Source organism: Lolium perenne, chromosome 4 (genome assembly GCF_019359855.2).
Source record: "Lolium perenne isolate Kyuss_39 chromosome 4, Kyuss_2.0, whole genome shotgun sequence".
Taxonomy (NCBI): Eukaryota; Viridiplantae; Streptophyta; class Magnoliopsida; order Poales; family Poaceae; genus Lolium; species Lolium perenne.
This window is the reverse complement of record NC_067247.2, coordinates 388,505,387-388,522,638: the sequence shown is the minus strand read 5'-3', so window position 1 is coordinate 388,522,638 and position 17,252 is coordinate 388,505,387. Positions and strand designations below refer to the sequence as shown.

The following is a 17,252-nucleotide window of genomic DNA, read 5'->3' as shown; positions in this document are numbered from 1 at the left end:
ACCTCATATTTGGTCACTTGCCTTTTTCTTTCGATCTCGTGCCGCCTCTCAAACGGTGATACCGCTGCTGCTAAATGGGACCCGCATGTCATCCTCTATGTACTATAAAACTTTATTTTCTTGGATTCTTTTTGGCACCTGATATTTGGTCACTTTCCTTTTTCTTTCGATCCCGTGCCGCCTCTCAAACGGTGATACCGCTGCTGCAAAATGGGACCCGCATGTCATCCTCTATGTACAATCAAGTTTCTTTTCTTGAATTATTTTTGGCTCCTGATATTTGGTCACTTGCCTTTTTCTTTTGATATCATGCCACGTTTAAAACATTGAGGAACCTGCTGGCTCATGGGACCCGCATGTCATCCTCTATGTACAATTAAGTTTCTTTTTTTGAATTATTTTTGGCTCCTGATATTTGGTCACTTGCCTTTTTCTTTCGATCTCATGCCACGTTTGAAACGTTGAGGAACCTGCTGGCTCATGGGACCCGCATTTCATCCTCTATGTGCTATAAAAGTTTATTTTCTTGGATTTTTTTTCACCCTTTCATTTTTGGCTATTTCCTTTTTCTTTTGATCCCCTGCCGCCTTGTAAACGTTGAGTAAGCTGCTGACTCATGGGACCCGCATGTCATCCTCTATGTACAATCAACTTTCTTTTTTTCTTTTGATCTCAAGCCGCATTTGAAACGTTGAGACCGCTGCTGCTAAATGGGACCCGCATGTCATCCTCTATGGACAATAAAGTTTCTTTTCTTGGATTATCTTTGGCTCCTGATATTTTGTCACTTGCCTTTTTCTTTCGATCTCATGCCGCCTTTGAAATGTTGAGTAAGCTGCTGGCTCATGGGTCCCGCATGTCATCCTCTACGAACGATAAAAGTTTCCTTTCTTGGAGTTATTTTGACCCCTAATTTCTGGCTATTTGCCTTTTTCTTTTCATCTCCTGCCCCCTTTGAAACGATGAGGACGCTGTTGGAAGCTCGGTCCCACATGTCATCCTCTATGAACAATAAAAGTTTTCTTTGATAGATTTATTTTGAACCCCTAATTAATTTCTGGATATTTCCTTTTTTTCTTTTGATCCCCTGCCGCCTTGGAATCGTTGAGGATGCTGCTGCCTCATGGGTCCCGCATGTCATCCTCTCAGAACGGTAAATGTTTCTTTTCTTGGATTTTGTTTACCAAATGATTTTTGGCTTATTTTTTCTTTCGATCTCCTGCCGCCTTTAAAACGTTGAGGACGCTGCTGGCTCACGGGTCCCACATGTTAGCCTCTATGAACAATAAACGCTGAGGATGCTGCTGCCTCATGGGTCTCGCATGTCATCCTCTCAGAATGGTAAATGTTTCTTTTCTTGGATTTTGTTTACCAAATGATTTTTGGCTTATTTTTTTCTTTCGATCTCATGCCGCCTTTAAAACGTTGACGACGCTGCTGGCTCACGGGTCCCCGATGTCAGCCTCCCCGTACAAGAAACATGTGATACCTTGATTATTTTGGAGACAATAACCAGTGTACTTCGCTCTGAGCTATTGCAAACGGATAAATTAAATCTTTATTTTTCATAAATAAACTTATATGTTGAATCTCCTTGTTTTTTGTTTTTGCGAAGCATAGGACTTTCCTGTTTTTTTTTAGAAAAATCCGAACTTTACTATTTTGGAGTGGGCTGAAATTGTACGAGTCAAAAGGCCCAGCAGGATAGTTCGAAGGCCCAGATGTCTTGATGCAACCCAATTGAAATCTTTCTTTTCTTGGATTTTTTTCACCCCTGATTTCTGGCTACTTCATTTTTCTTTTGTCCTGTGCCGCCTTGGAAACGTTGAGACCGCTGCTGCAAAATAAGACCCGCATGTCATCCTCGATGTACAATAAAGTTTCTTTTCTTGGATTATTTTTGGCTCCTGATATTTGGTCACTTGCCTTTTTCTTTCGATCTCATGCCGACTTTGAAACGTTGAGGAAGCTGCTGGCTCATGGGTCCCGCATGTCATCCTCTATGAACAATAAAAGTTTCCTTTGTTGGATTTATTTTTACCCCTAATTTCTGGCTATTTGCCTTTTTCTTTTGATCCCCTGCCCCCTTTGAAACGATGACGACGCAGCTGGCAGGTCGGTCCCACATGTCATCCTCTATGTTCAATAAAGTTTCTTTTCTTGGATTATCTTTGGCTCGTGATATTTTGTCACTTGCATTTTTCTTTCGATCTCATGCCGCCTTTGAAACGTTGATTAAGCTGCTGGCTCATGGGTCCCGCATGTCATCCTCTACGAACAATAAAAGTTTCCTTTCTTGGAGTTATTTTTTACCCCTAATTTCTAGATACTTCCTTTTTCTTTTGATCCCCTGCCACCTCTGAAACGTTGAGGATTCCGTTGGCTCATGGGTCCCACATGTCAGCCTCTATGAACAATAAACCTTTCCTTTCTTGGAGTTATTTTGACCTCTAATTTCTAGCTATTTTGCCTTTTTTTAATCCTGTGCCGCCTTGGAAACGTTGAGGATGATGCTGCCCCATGGGTCCCGCATGTCATCCTCTCAGAACCATAAATGTTTATTTTCTTAGATTTTTTACCAACTGATTTTTGGCTTATTTTTTCCTTTCTATCTCCTGCCGCCTTTAAAACGTTTACAACACTGCTGGCTCATGGGTCCCTGATGTCAGCCTCCGCGTACAAGAAATATGTGATATCTTAATTATTTTGCAGACAATAAACAGTGTATTTCGCTCTGAGCTTTGCAAACGGATAAATTAAATCTTTGTTTTTACATAACAAATTTATATGTTGAATCTCCTTGTTTTTTATTTTTGCGAAACATAGGACTTTCATGTTTAAAAAAAGACTTTCATGTTTCGGAGTGGGCTGAAATTGTACGAGTCAAAAGGCGCCAGCACAATAGTTCGAAGGCCCAGATGGCTAGATGCAGCCTAATTGAAATCTTTCTTTTATTGGATTTTTTTGAACCCCTTATTTCTGGCTACTTCCTTTTTCTTTTGATCCCATGAGCCAGCAGCGTCGTCAACGTTTTAAAGGCGGCAGGAGATAGAAAGAAAAAATAAGCCAAAAATCTGTTGGTAAAAAATCCAAGAAAATAAACATTTATGGTTCTGAGAGGATGACATGCGGGATCCATGGGGCAGCATCATCCTCAACGTTTCCAAGGCGGCGGATTAAAAAAAAGGCAAAATAGCCAGAAATTAGAGGTCAAAATAACTCCAAGAAAGGAAAGGTTTATTGTGTGCCATCTTGTTCTTCAAAAGCTGCATTATTGACTTGTTTCTCTGACTTGGCATGACGCTCACATATGGAATGCTGAACATATTGGTTTGCATTCCCTCTTATACAAGTTCACAGGTGATCCCACTATATTCTGTATCTGGTCCATCCTAAGCTCCAGCATTAATTATCCTCTATGTGTTGCTCATTACAAGTTTATATCCCGAAACATCTTGATTTGCATCCCCTTCACTATAAGTTCAGGAGTATTATTTAGTTCACGGCCAATTTGAAGTAACTGCACTTGGCACATGTTGGTTCACATTCCCTCCTCTTTAGCTTTTGCCATCGTAACTTCTATTTTTGGTTTACATTCCCTGCTCTGTAGATGTAGCCATCATAACTTCATCTTGCTCAGTTGTTGTTACAAAATTTATAGCCTGCTACTATGTTGTTCATGCCAATTTTGTACTCCCTGAACATGTTGGTTTGCATGGGACTCGACAGTAGTAAGTCTGCTGTTTCATTCTAACGTGCTCTGTTATATTGGCTATTGGTATTGTGCGCATTACAATGATCTTATTATAACGACGAAATGATGAGTTCCAAATTCTTTGGCAAACAATATTGTAGTGCCTTTGACTTTCCATTGTTGTTGTCTTAACTTATAATGTCTTTGTTTCAGATATAGGTGGTGCATGGACAACTTAAAAGATTGCCGAATCGCTTCATTGTATTGCTAGGTTTAATTACCATTCAATTTCTCTCGGTTCTCTAATATTTTTTCAAAGCCTTGCAGCTGATGTAATATTTAGTTAGTTTTTATAGTTCTTTCGCGCAATTTTTCTATGGTGCTTGTGGTAAGTGAGGCTATCCGACAGAAATCATGTGCTGCGTAAATATTCTCAGTATCTTTCTATGTTCTGCGCAATCTAAATCCCAAATTCCCATCCCTTAAACGGCCCAATTAAGCGAAATCACGTATGTAAACAGCAACTAAACGGGCTGGCCCACTTACTTATTGGGCCAGCCCACTTGCTTTAAGGTGGACCCCACCAACTAACTGGGCCGGCCCTGTAACAGAAAAGTGGGCCCACGTGCTTATTGGGCCAGCCCATTTGGTAACTGGGCCAGCCCGTTAGCAAGAAGTTGGCCCCACAAGCTTATTGGGCTGGTCCGCTAACTCGTTGGGCCAGCCCACCTGCTTTACGGTGGACCCCACATACTAACTGGGCCGGCCCGTTATCACGATAGTGGCCCCCACAAGCTTATTGGGCCGGCCCACTAATTTGTTGGGCCAGCCCAATTGCTTTTGTGGTGGACCCCACTTACTAACTGGGCCGGCCCGTCAGCAGGAAATTGGGCCCCACATGTTTATTGGGCCGACCCGCTAACCTGTTGGGCCAGCCCACTTGCTTTATGGTGGACCCCACTTACTAACTGGGTCGGCCCGGTTACATGAAAGTGAGCCCCACCTGCTTATTGGGCCGGCCCACTATCTTGTTGGGCCAGCCCACTTGCTATATGGCGGACCCCACATACTACCTGGGCCGGCCCTTTAACAGGAAAGTGGGACCCACCTATGTTTTTGGGCCGGCCCACTAGCTTGTTGGGCCAGCCCATTTGATCTATGGTGGACCCCACTTAGTAAATGGGTCGGCCCGAGAACAGGAAAGCGGGACCCACGTGCTAATTGGGCCGGCCCACTAACTTCTTGGGCTAGCCCACTTGCTTTATGGTGGACCCCACATGCTAAATGGGCCGGCCCGGTAATAGGGATGTGGGCCCCACATGTCTAGTGGGCCGGCCCTTTTTCCTGTTGACCGATCAAACGAGTGCATTCGGCCCGGCCCACATGCTTAGTGGGCCGGCCCATATAAATTTTGGCCAGTCAACCTTAGAGGTTAGGCCCGGCCCACGTAACTAATGGACCAGCCCAGCTATATAGTTGACCGGTCAAACTAAGTCAGTGGCCCGACCCGCAAACTAAATGGGCCGGCCCGCTTAAGGCGTGGCAGCCCTCGTGTGGGCCTACCATCTACCACAGGGTTTCTGCCGGTTAACGCCGTTAACTGCCAGTTAACGGCGTCTGCTATCAGTTTGCATGACGTCAGCAGTCGTCAACGGGCTCCCGAAAACACATCTGCAACGGTCCAATTTTCCGTGGCGGAAGGTCGCCCGAACGCGACGGACCGACAAAAACGTGGTAGGATTTTTCCTGACGCAGTTTCGACCACAGAACCCATATCGTCGTGTTAGGCCCATAGGCGACGAAAAATGGCCCTTAGTTGACGATTTTGGCACGTTGTCCATTTGAACTTTTCTTGTAGTGATAGGGGCTGTCCTATATGCTTTTCGTGTTGTGAAGATATCAAACATGTTCTTTTTTCTTGTGAGAGAGCTATAGAGGTCTGGAAGGGAATAGGTGTTTGGGACAAGATTGATGAAGTAAGGCAGATGGACAGGCCGGGGTCGGTGATTGTTGAAGAAATAATTTAACAAGGGGGAAGACTAACTCACCTTGATAATGTTGGTTTTGCAGAAATGGTCTTAACTGCAGGTTGGTTTATTTGGTGGGAAAGGAGGAAAAAAGTGCATGATGAAACTGTGATAAATCTGCACTATCTATAATTGTTCTATCCAGGAATTATATGATAGGAGCGAGAAAGCCAAAGGCAAAACAGAGAGAATGATGGAAAAAGCCAGAAGAAGGTAAACTGAAAATTAATGTTGATGCGTCATTTGATGAGAACAATGGAAAAGGAACTACATGAGTGATTATCAGAGATTGCAATGGTCAGTTTGTAGCGGGATCCCAAAGATTTATTGCTCATATTGTGGATGCGCCAATGGCTGAAGCTTATGCTCTCACAGAAGGGTTGAGTTTGGCGCAACATATTGGATGCAATAATTTCATTGTGCAAACGGATTGTATGCAAGTAGTTGAGACCAGGTTTTGGGCGATATCCTCTGCTGCTATTTATGATGATTGTATGATTCTTTGTAGTGGTTTTAACTCGGTGATTTTTGAACATTGTAATAGGGAAGCAAATTAGGTAGCTCATGAGCTTGCTAAGGATGCATGTAGGTTTAGTAATTCTTGTATTTGGGTCGATGAACCCCCTAGGTTTATCCTTAACAAACTTGCAAATGATGTAATAGTTTTATCGGATGTTTGAGCAGGAGGTTTCTTACGCACTCTTTTTCTTACCAGGGTACCTGAGGGGAGTGAAAGGTTTTTAATGAGGCGGCATGCTTGCTAATATAATATGGTTTCAAAAAAAACGGATAATTAGTCTGGTGATAGTGGCACCTGTGATGGTATTATAAGTATGATATTATTGAACATATCAAACAATACAAGTCAGACTCACGGGACAGACTTAGGTACGTCTCCTCTCACAGGCGATCAAGAAGGCGGCTTCTGTTCCCGGCCGCCTCCCGTCGGCGCCGCCGATCGGCCCCTATTCTGTGGCCTTCGGGTCATGGATGCCAGTCTCCGTCAGCGGGATGGCTCCGTTTTTTCGGTTTTAGTGTCAAGGTTTGGTGTGGCGGCGCTCAGATGGCGGCGGCGGCGTCTTCTTCAATAAAGTATCTCCGGCTTCAGCCCCATCTCGGCGGCGACGTTGAGAAGTTTGTGGGAGTAGTGTGGTTCTCGAGAACTTATGGCTAGGGGGATCTCCGGATCTCCATGGAGCTTCATCGGCGGTTATTTCTTCTATTTCACCCCTGGGATGGACGTGGTCTTTTTGACCTGTTCGACGACTTCCCGTTCGCAACCAACAACGTTAGGCCGATTCAGAGAGGAGCGGCAGCGGCGGCACACCGTCGACACGGTCTAGAGGCTGAAGATGAAGGACATTTGAAGATTTTTATTGATTTTTTTTGTGTTGGGGTGTTTTGTACTGTTTGGTGCTTCTCTTAATGCCAAGGTTCTATTCGCCAAAAAAAGTATGATATTAGTGTATAATATCAATGTATGGTATCATCTCTATATTACATATTGTTATGTAGTACTAGTTTTATTATTTATTGGTTTTAAAATCTCAATATAAAATTATGTATAAGATCTATTTGACATTATTATTTTAGTTCTATGTGCTATGGTATCTATCTATGATAGTACCGCAGTAACATCATCATTCATTATAGTAACATATTAGTTTTTGCATGTATGAAATGCATCAAACTACCTATAACATTCTCACTATGGAAAGTTTAAGGTGGCAGCCATTTGTTGGAATCTTTTGCTTTTGCGATGAATATTTAGCAATTAGTATGTTATAAGAGACAAATTATGTTAAGCCTACTAGTTGCCTAGTGTATATCCCAAGGCAACCGTGTGTTATGAGATTAGCGACAAACAAAACATGAACACCAATAATCAGATGTATATCATTTTTGGGGTCTAAAGAGTTATGTGCGTGTTTGCTACTGCGCCCTGCCACGAAGCCACCTCCGCTCCACACCATCAAGAAGGATTTCAGAACCAGAAGTTGTTGACAAGGTCGTGTGTCCATTTTGTGCTTTCGTGTAAATTGGAGGCAAGTCACTAGCAGATGTCAAAAACGGCCCGAAATTGGCTAGCTAGCTTGGCCTTTTCGGGGATTTGTCGGATTTGCAGCCCGAATAGATAACCGAAACCGGCCTGGTCTAGATAATATACTGACACATCAAAAAAAAATTGCATGCGTTAAATCAATGATACTATGGAAAGTCTAAGGTGGCAATTGCTTGTTGGAGCGATCACCATGCCCTAACATGAGTTATTTTTCCAGATATTTTTAACTTTTCAAAATAACGTTATCAAATCTCAAATGAAGAGCTTATGTGGCTGCTTCTGTTGCTTGTGTCTTTACATTTTTAGTATGGGTCTGATTTTTTTCCCTTTGTGATGTGGTTTTTCTAGTATGCCATAAAGATCAACAAAAGCCGTTTGTTTGAACGGTTAGTATAGTTCGAGTAGGTTTGACAATCCGCTATATTTGTGGATAGGTCTATTCCCTTTGGTGGATTTATGCTCCAAACCATATGTACATTCTACATGTGAATATGGTGTTAATGAGTTCATAAACTAGAGAATCTAGCAAAGCTCCTTGGAATCTTTTGTTATCTTGATGAATACTTAGGGATTAATATCTTATAGGAGAAAAATTATGTGAATGTACTAGTTACCTAGTGTATATCCCAAGGTAACCGTGCATTATGAGATTAGCAATCAATACGGTCTAAAAACCAATCATCAGACATATACAACTTTCTCGAAATCTATCGAAGATGTTCCACGAATTGGTGATTTTCCACACTAGCTAAATCCTAAATTAATTGGTTAATTCCAATAAGCACCGACACTACTGGCATATAGGCATAGAAACTCATAGTGGATAAAAAAATATTCAACATTTGTATTTGAGAAATTGAAAATGGATGTGGCAATATGCGGATGCAAACGTCCATGAAAATGGATGTGGTAAATATTCTGGATCTGATTTAAAAAATACAAAAAACAAATATGGTACTAAAATTTGAAAAATGGATAATAAAATAGATATATTTGTATTTGAATAAGATTATGTTTGACAATTTTAGATATTCTATCCTGATATGCCAGTTACCTAACCTAAGAAACTAACAAAGTGGTCAAAGGAACTTTTTATATGATTGAACTTGAAGCTATTGTGCATCATATCACTATATTGTCTCTCATAAGTTCTATAATAGATTAATAGTTGACTAATTATAATACGCGAGCTTATTATTTTGGTATATTCGTATCCGTTTCAAATTGAGAAAACATTTGATCCATGTCTGTACTTGAGTAGCATCCACTCCAAATTCGTATTTGATAACATATATATTTGCATATGTACTCGTTCTAAAAATATGGAAACATATATGTAAATGACACTATTTGATCCCCATCCAATCGATCCGTTTCAACCTCTACTTGCATACCAATAAAAGAGCACACATGTTCGGACATCCCATCCGCATGCAAACTCTACTCAGCGTGCACAAATGCGACTTGGACATTTTACAAATGGTCAGAAGCAGTGAATTTCATTGAACCCCAGCACCTGAGAAGTGAGAACCTATGTTAAAAATGCCTACAATTTTGAGTCTTTTCTCGTAAAACCAAAGCTTTTTTTTTTTTTGCGAATAGGACACTGGCATTAAAAGAAACACCGAACGGTACAAAGCAGGTCAAGAAAAACGAAAATTACAACGAGATCCTTGAGAAGCCCTTCATCTTCAACCTCCAGACCGTGTCGACGGCGCGCCGTCGCTGCCGCTCCTCCCTGAGCCAGCCTGACGTTATTGATTGCGGACGGGAAGTCGCCGAACGGGTCGAAAAGATCACATCCGTCCCGGAGACGAAGAAGTAGGATGAACTGTCGATGAAGCTCCTTGACGATCCGAAGATCCCCACAGCCAGACGAAATCCTCGAAGACCACACCATACCCACAAGCTTCTCGACGTAGCCGTCGAGATGGGGTTGAAGCCGGGAAAATATTATTGCACGAGGCGCCGCCACCACCACCTGAACGCCGCCCCTACAAACAAAATCCCTAAAGACGGGAAACGAAGCTTCCAAAACTGAGAAACGGAGCCTTTCCGCCGACGAGAGGCGCGATCTGTCCCACCTCCATGGCCCGAAGGCCACAGAGACGGCCAGATCGGAGGCAGCCAGCGACGGGAGGCAGATAAGCTTAATCGCCTGAGGTCAAGAGCGAAAGGGTACGTACGCCTCGTAAAACCAAAGCTGTGTGCAAATGATTGTCACAAGACGAAGAGCTGCCACTTTCCTTTTCAGAAAACTGACAGATCGTATCCACTTGCGAGGCGACGTGACGACTACACCATTAATGGCGCCACATGGACCGGACCGGGTTTGGACTGAAAATTCAAATCGTGGCCACATAATATAGTTGAATTTTGACTGAAATTCCAAGTCAAAATTCCAGCGTAACTGTACAAACTAGGCCGCACACATGCATATCCACACGCTAAAGAAATCTGTAGAAATTGATCAAGTAAATATGATGAAATATATACACATGCATATCGATCTGCACCTACACGGAATATTAGAGCATCTCCAGCCGTCTCCCCGATGAGACCCCCATGGTGCCTATTTTTCATCTGAAAACGGTCCAGCCGCGTCCCACGGCTCCTCGATTTCGTCCGGATTAGGCCTTTCATCCGTCCGGAGAGCCCATGCCATCCCCGCCCCACCCCCCGGGAGCGCTCGGGAACTCCGGACGAGAGAAAAGCACGGAAACCGTCTGGTGGCCCCGACCTGTTGGCGATAATGGCCTGGATATCTACGGCAATACCCTCGTCTTCCCGATCTAGGGCAATACCCTCGTCTTCCCGATCTACGGCAATACCCTCGTCGAACGAAAGCTTTGAACTCTCAAGTGCTGCAACATAGACAAATTATATATAATTCGAATAAACATAAAAGTTACATATAGAAACTTTAAAACAAACTTAAACTACTTCTTCTTCCTAGATGGCCCCGCCTCATCGTCGTGGCGGCGTCGCTTCCGGCTCGTCACCTCCTCGTCAGAGGAAGTTGAGTCCTCCTCGTCGTCAGCGTCCTCAGCCTCTTCCTCCTCCTCCTCCTCCTCCTCCTCCTCCTCCTCCTCCTCCTCCTCCTCCTCCTCCTCCTCGGCCTCTTCCTCGGCCTGCACCTCGGCCTCTTCCTCGGCCTGCACCTCGGCCTCTTCGTCCTCCTCCTCGCCGTCATCCCATTCGTCCTCGCTGGCCGGCGGGGGGGGGGGGGGGGGGATCGTCGCTGCTGGACGATGCAGCTTGATCCCACCAATGGCGCCATCCAGGCGGCTTCCCCTCGTTGTCGGTGTCCGATGGCCAAGAGAGATCGCTCATGGTTGACAGAGGATGGTGAGCAGAGAATAGATGAATGGCATCGGCTGTCGGAAACCGTATATGTAGGTCTCTCGACGAAGAGAGCGGCGGTTGCTCTTCCACGGAGTTCGTGCTCCATCACGGCGGTTCTCGCGTCGAGGCCACTTCGACCGTTCACGACGAGGCGTTTGGGCTTGCCAGACCACTTCGCGGACCACTTACGGCGGTTCAATGCGTTGAGGGCACTCCGACGGTTGCCCTTCCCGGCGACTGCACCGTCGCTATGCACGTGGTGGGTGCGCGTCAGAAGGCGATCATGGGCTCGCCGCTGGGAAAATGGGCCTCCCCAGACCAAAGAAAATACATCCATCCAGCGCTAAATACCGTCAGATTTCGGCCTGGGAGCCCGGCTGGGATTCTCTTAGCTTCATGCCTCCATCTCCATGTAAATGCATTAGCCGCAAGGAGTGACTGGACCCGATGGGTCTGTTTGACCAAGGACGATTTTGACCATAGGTGCTTGCTGGTTTACACTGTAACACCGAGTGGTCAGCGTTGCTGATCTTTCTAGCTATAAAACGGTGTAATAACACGCACGAAGAGATCAATTGAGAATCCGGAGAGTTTATCGACCATGCGGCGCCTTTCGTCGTCTTCCTCACTCGCACGCAGCGGTGCCCTCCTGCTGGCTCTCGTATTCTGTTCCACGGCAATCTTGGAGGTGGCCAGAGGTAAATAATGTTCGGCACCTATATGGATGGCAATTTATTTTGCGTTAACATGCAGTAGATACGTTTCATCGAACAAAATCGAGTATGTTAGGGTTAGGGATGATGATCTGACCGATGACTCGATTTGAAGAGATAGTGTTTATGACACATGCATATCTGCACGCAGGTGATCCGCGCGGAAACAATAAGCCACCTTCTCCTCCGGCGCCGGCGTCGCACACTCCGATGAAGCCTGGGCCTGGTCCGTCGCGTCCGGTGTCACAGACAGAGACGTCGAAGCTTACGACGCCGCACCGCAAGACCCTGCAGGCTGTTGTGATTCGATAACTATTGATGAGAACACCGGCAGCTGTCGGTCGAGGAGATTAAGTGCACCTCAACACCAGTGCTTCTAGTTTTTGAAAATTGTATATTTTGTGTTTTAAAAATTACAAATTTTATTTCATGAATTCATACGCATCCGAAGAAAGTTAGAGATTGCACTATATTTTGAACTGCGAAAAAGACAAATTTGTGGATGTATATAGGGATAGGAAATCTTAGTTTTTTGCCACAAATTTATCCTTTTTGTATAGCTCAAAATACGGTATATTTTACCACAAATTTCTACTATACCTTCCAAATGAGCATATGTAAGCACGTATATAATTTCAGTATTTTTGGAATCTACAAATATTATTTTTATGTTTTAAAAATCTAGAGCACCGCCGCTTTTTCATATGCAGGAGTATGTATTATACCAGGAAGTAGGGCTAGATATAAAGCTCGAAACTCGGCGAGCTAAATGAGCACTCGTTATCTTGACTCGTTTGAGTCGGCTCGTTTTCTTAACGAACATAGCCAAACATCATCTTTTTCTTGTTAACGGTAACGAGCTACACAATCGAGTTAACGAGTTTTGTGAGCTACTACCTCCGATTCAAGGAATAAGGCGCCCTCGTTTTACGTGCTTTTCGTTTGACTAAGAATTACTTCAAATATATAAAGATTGTTTGTATGAAATTAACATCATTAGAAAGTGTTTTTCAATACGAATCCAACGATAGTAATTACATATAGCATAACCAAGATTTTGTTGCTCAATTTTTATAGTCAAAGTTCGTCTTGGAATACGTGTGCGCCTTATTCCTTGGGACGGAGGTAGTACTCGTTAAGCTCGCTAGCAAAATGTATGCGTGTATTTCTTATAATGATCACTAATTTTACTTGTACCTTGATTATCTCGTGTTCTCATCTTGTCGAACCACCGGAGACATGTTCCTAGGTATCTGCAGACTTCATCCCCGTGCACTCCTTGTTGTCCTCCCAACTCCTGAGGAAGTCGACATATTTTTTCAACCTACTAGCTTAGCATTTTTCTTACATGTTGAGTGTGTATGCTCAGTGATTCTTAGCGAGCGCTCGTGAGCACTCGTTAGCGCATAACAAGCCGAGCCAAACTTCGCTTTTAGCTCGTTAAAGATAGCGAGCTTAATGACCCGAGTCTTAACGATCACGAGTCTTAATGAGCTGAGCCTTAACAAGTCGAGTAGCTCGTTATCGCAGCCCTACCTGGAAGGAACCACATGGCGTCAAGCCAAACGGTCAGACCATCTCTGTCGTCATGTTGCATTTGCGACCGTTCAGAAAATGTAATTAGAATGCTGTCATGTGTCCTAGTAAGAGATCGCGATGCGCAGATGTGTCCACCTTTTGCTTTTTACTGTAACACATAATGTAACCTATCTCAGTTTCCTACCGAGCTGGTATGTTAACTAGTTTGATTCTTATTCAACATTTGTGCAATATATATTGTTGGTTTGGAACATACGTACGGACACGGATTCAGGAATTCCACCAAAAAATGAAAAATAGTTAAACAAATGAACCGGTGCTAAGTTTCGGTAGAGAACTTCTTATGTTTTGGTGCTAATTAGTTAACAGTATAATGGAACCAGTAGAACCTCTCCACAGCGATTTGGCCCCCTGCACCGTCTGATCATGTTCGTCGATGGTCCAGATCCTCCCAAGTCGTCAAGACGTCACTTGTGCCAGTTCGGTTCATTCATTCGCGCCAAACGGGCCAGCTGAACATTACCGGGCCGCTACTCCGCAAATGCAGTTACACGCTTTCTCGTGAATTGGGCTGAGTTTTGACCGCGGCCCAGGTATCCTTGCAGAGATAGTTCTGATCTGGCCTCACTTCTTGCTATAGTTTAACACACGCCCGATGCAATTCGTGAGCCCCGCGACAGCGCCGTAATGACGGTGCTGAAGGTCAATCGACTTCCTCGCACTACTTCCCTAATAACTGCAGCGTTAAGCGATGAGTATTTGAGGAGGAGAGGAGGCGGATGGTGCAAGAGAAGCAGGAGGCAGGGATGATTTCTGGGCTAGCATCCTCGATGGCGTACCAGTGATGTTCAACATCGATCAGGTAAATCCTAACCCTAGCTCTATTTGCCTTCCTTTATAATTAAGCAGTGGGGCTCCCTGTAATTTGGCGCTCTCGTGTTCATCTTATTCAGCGCCTGAGCGCCGGGTAGGAGGGTCAAGGCGATGATGCAAGGACGAAGATGACATGCTCTGCTCTTCGTCCAACATACATCAAGTTTCATAGAGTAGAAAACAAAGGATATTGCAGTCTTTAATTATATGCTCGAAACATCTTGCAGCTATTGTACCAATTATCATTCGCCTTCTAACATGATTTAGTTTCTCTCACTTGAACATTTGAATTTCTGATGGTTCCATGATTTACTTATTCATGAAAATCACATGTCGTTGACTGCTGCTTGATGGAAGTGATCGTTGTTTGACATGTACAGTCATTTTATGGATCATCTATAGTGACCTGCATGTGAAAGCTGATATCACAGAGCAAATCGTTCCTGGTAATATTGTGGTCAAAGTTGTGAATTTTAATTTTCTAACGATGCTTTTGCATGCACAAAAAGAAGAAACTATCATGCGAGTACTATCCAGTAGATGTTTATTTCTTCACTAAGTGATGGATGCTTTCATGGCATTAGATCTGACAATTTGACTACTTTGGAAAGTAATATATCTATCTCAATTACAATATATTTTTCTCTCTAAATAATGTTTCTTTGTCTACGTTGGCTATTTTCTTTGCCCACCTATTTATTGAATCAGTCGGAGTTGGTGAATGAAGAACATATTCAAGGATTTAAAATAATTGTGACAACCAACTGCATTGAAAAGGATTTTATGGTACCTATGTATTTATTCTGAAGTTACACCAATATACAATAAAATCTAAATAACATTTGAAATTTTGCAAAACATGTGGAAATAATTTTGATGAAATTTAGCTACACTGATCGACTTAGTTGAGTTTATTGCAGTGAGGAGTTATACAACTATCATCCGTGAGCTATATTATTTAAAATTGGGGCATGCTTAATGCTTTAGATGGAATTTGGTGACGATATTATTTTCTGGAGGGCTAATACAATTACTCAATGCAAATTCTATTTCTACCATTCTTATATCTTGTCACCTGTTACGGAAAGTGTTCTCCTAGCAGGTGCCTAAGAGCAGCCGGTGAAAATTTATATTCATCTTATAATACAGTAAGAACAAGGCAAAAAGATTTCCTTTGCTTTCTGGTTCTGAGAAGGTACACATCTCAAGCACAGAGTGGCACGCATATTGACTCTGCACTCTGCAGCTATAAAGTTCAGTATGAGATTCAAAGTTGTTGCATTACTTACTCATGTCACTATTTGCTCCATCACTTTTATTCCATATGACATAATCACATAATCGAGAAACTGCTGAGAATATTCCATATGACTTATTCATACCTCATATCTCTTTCTGAATTTAAATAACGAGAATTTCCTTTTCTTTCTTCGGAACAGGTGCAAACCGTAAGCACACATTGCTACACATATTGACTCTCCACTTTATTCTCTCAAGCACAGAAGTGCTGTATGCAAATCAAAATTTTAGGATTTTTTATTGCCTTCATTGTTTGCCATACAAAGAACAGAAGCACAGAAGTACTTGACTCTGCACACTGCACATTTTCTTCGTCAAGCTAAGAAGTTCGGTATGTGAGACAAAGCTATAGGAATTCTTATTCCGATCATTTTATTTTCTCTATCACTTTTGTTCCATATCACATAATCATACCATCAAGAAACTATTAAGGTACCTCTTTAAACTGCAGAGAATACCTTTTCTTCAGACAGTGAAACATAATTTGTTTACACCCCTGTTTGAACTTGAATAACGATAATTTCTTTTTTCTTGTTCTGAACAGGTACAAATCTTAAGCATAATGTGCCACACATATATTAACTCTCCACTTTATTCTCTCAGGATACAGAACCGTGGTAGTATGTGAGTCATAGTTCGAGGATTTCGTATTCCCGTCATTGTTTTCCCTACAACTTTGCGTCCATATGACATAATCATACCATCGAGAAACTATTAAGGAATCTCTAAACTGCAGATAATACCTTATGTTCCCACAGTGATGCATAACTTGTTTTCACTTCCTTAATTTGAATAATGAAAATATGTTATGCAATTTAAGAGTTTAGGTGAGGGTGTGGCTTTTGTAATATGGATGAATATTCAAGTCCCATATGAGAGTACAAGTTCTTCTCCCGACCATGTAATTTATGTAAGAGGCTACATGTTCCTTTCTTATTGTTGGAACAAATCTTGAATTTGCTAGACAGAAATATTTCAACTCGACTCTTAGATTTTATATCATGTTGACACTCAGATGCTCTTTTGTGCTTGTCACTTGGTTTATTATGTTGCAAAGTTTCTTTGGTAGACTATCTGAGGACGATGCTGGTGAATGAGGGATCCGGTAGCTATTTGCTAGATGGTGATACAAAAAAGGCACAACAAATATCCCATTTTTTCGTGAAGCAAAAAAATGTCATGGAAGCCTGGAACACTGCTGCATCATGAGTTTTTTTTTTTACTTAGAGAGCCAATTTTATGGAAGTAATTTTAGAACGATATTCTACGGAAGAGCTCCCCCTGGAGAGTTTCATTATTTACAGGAGAAGACAAGGCTATCCTCTACATACATATATATATATATATATATATATATATATATATATATATAGAGCCCAACTATTCTCGAACCCCCCTTAAGAGGGGTTCTAGAATATCTATTCTCGAACCCCTAGTTCCTAGCCCAACCTAACCACCCACAAGCTTCCGTTCGGCCTGAAGAAACCTACCGACGCGAACGTGAACCTCCCCCAGTTTATTCCTTATCGAGAGGAACCGCGCCGCCCGGACCAACTCCCGCCCGCCTTCTTCCCGGCGGCCGGCCCCAACTCCCGCCTAACCTTCTTCCCCGGTGGCCGGCCCTAACTCCCGCCCAACCTTCTTCCCCGGCGGCAGCCCTCATCCCACCGCCCACCGCCCGCCACCATCCCCGACCCTAG

The 17,252-nt window shown here is 43.1% G+C and overlaps 1 long non-coding RNA gene across 1 annotated transcript; it reads left to right on the top strand.

Moving 5' to 3' along the window:
- The first annotated feature begins 14,074 nt into the window (after positions 1 to 14,074).
- LOC127349274 (uncharacterized) lies at positions 14,075 to 14,529 on the top strand. Its single transcript, XR_007880176.2, has 2 exons — positions 14,075 to 14,242; positions 14,334 to 14,529. It is a non-coding gene; the product is annotated as an uncharacterized lncRNA (long non-coding RNA).
- Positions 14,530 to 17,252: the final 2,723 nt, after the last annotated feature.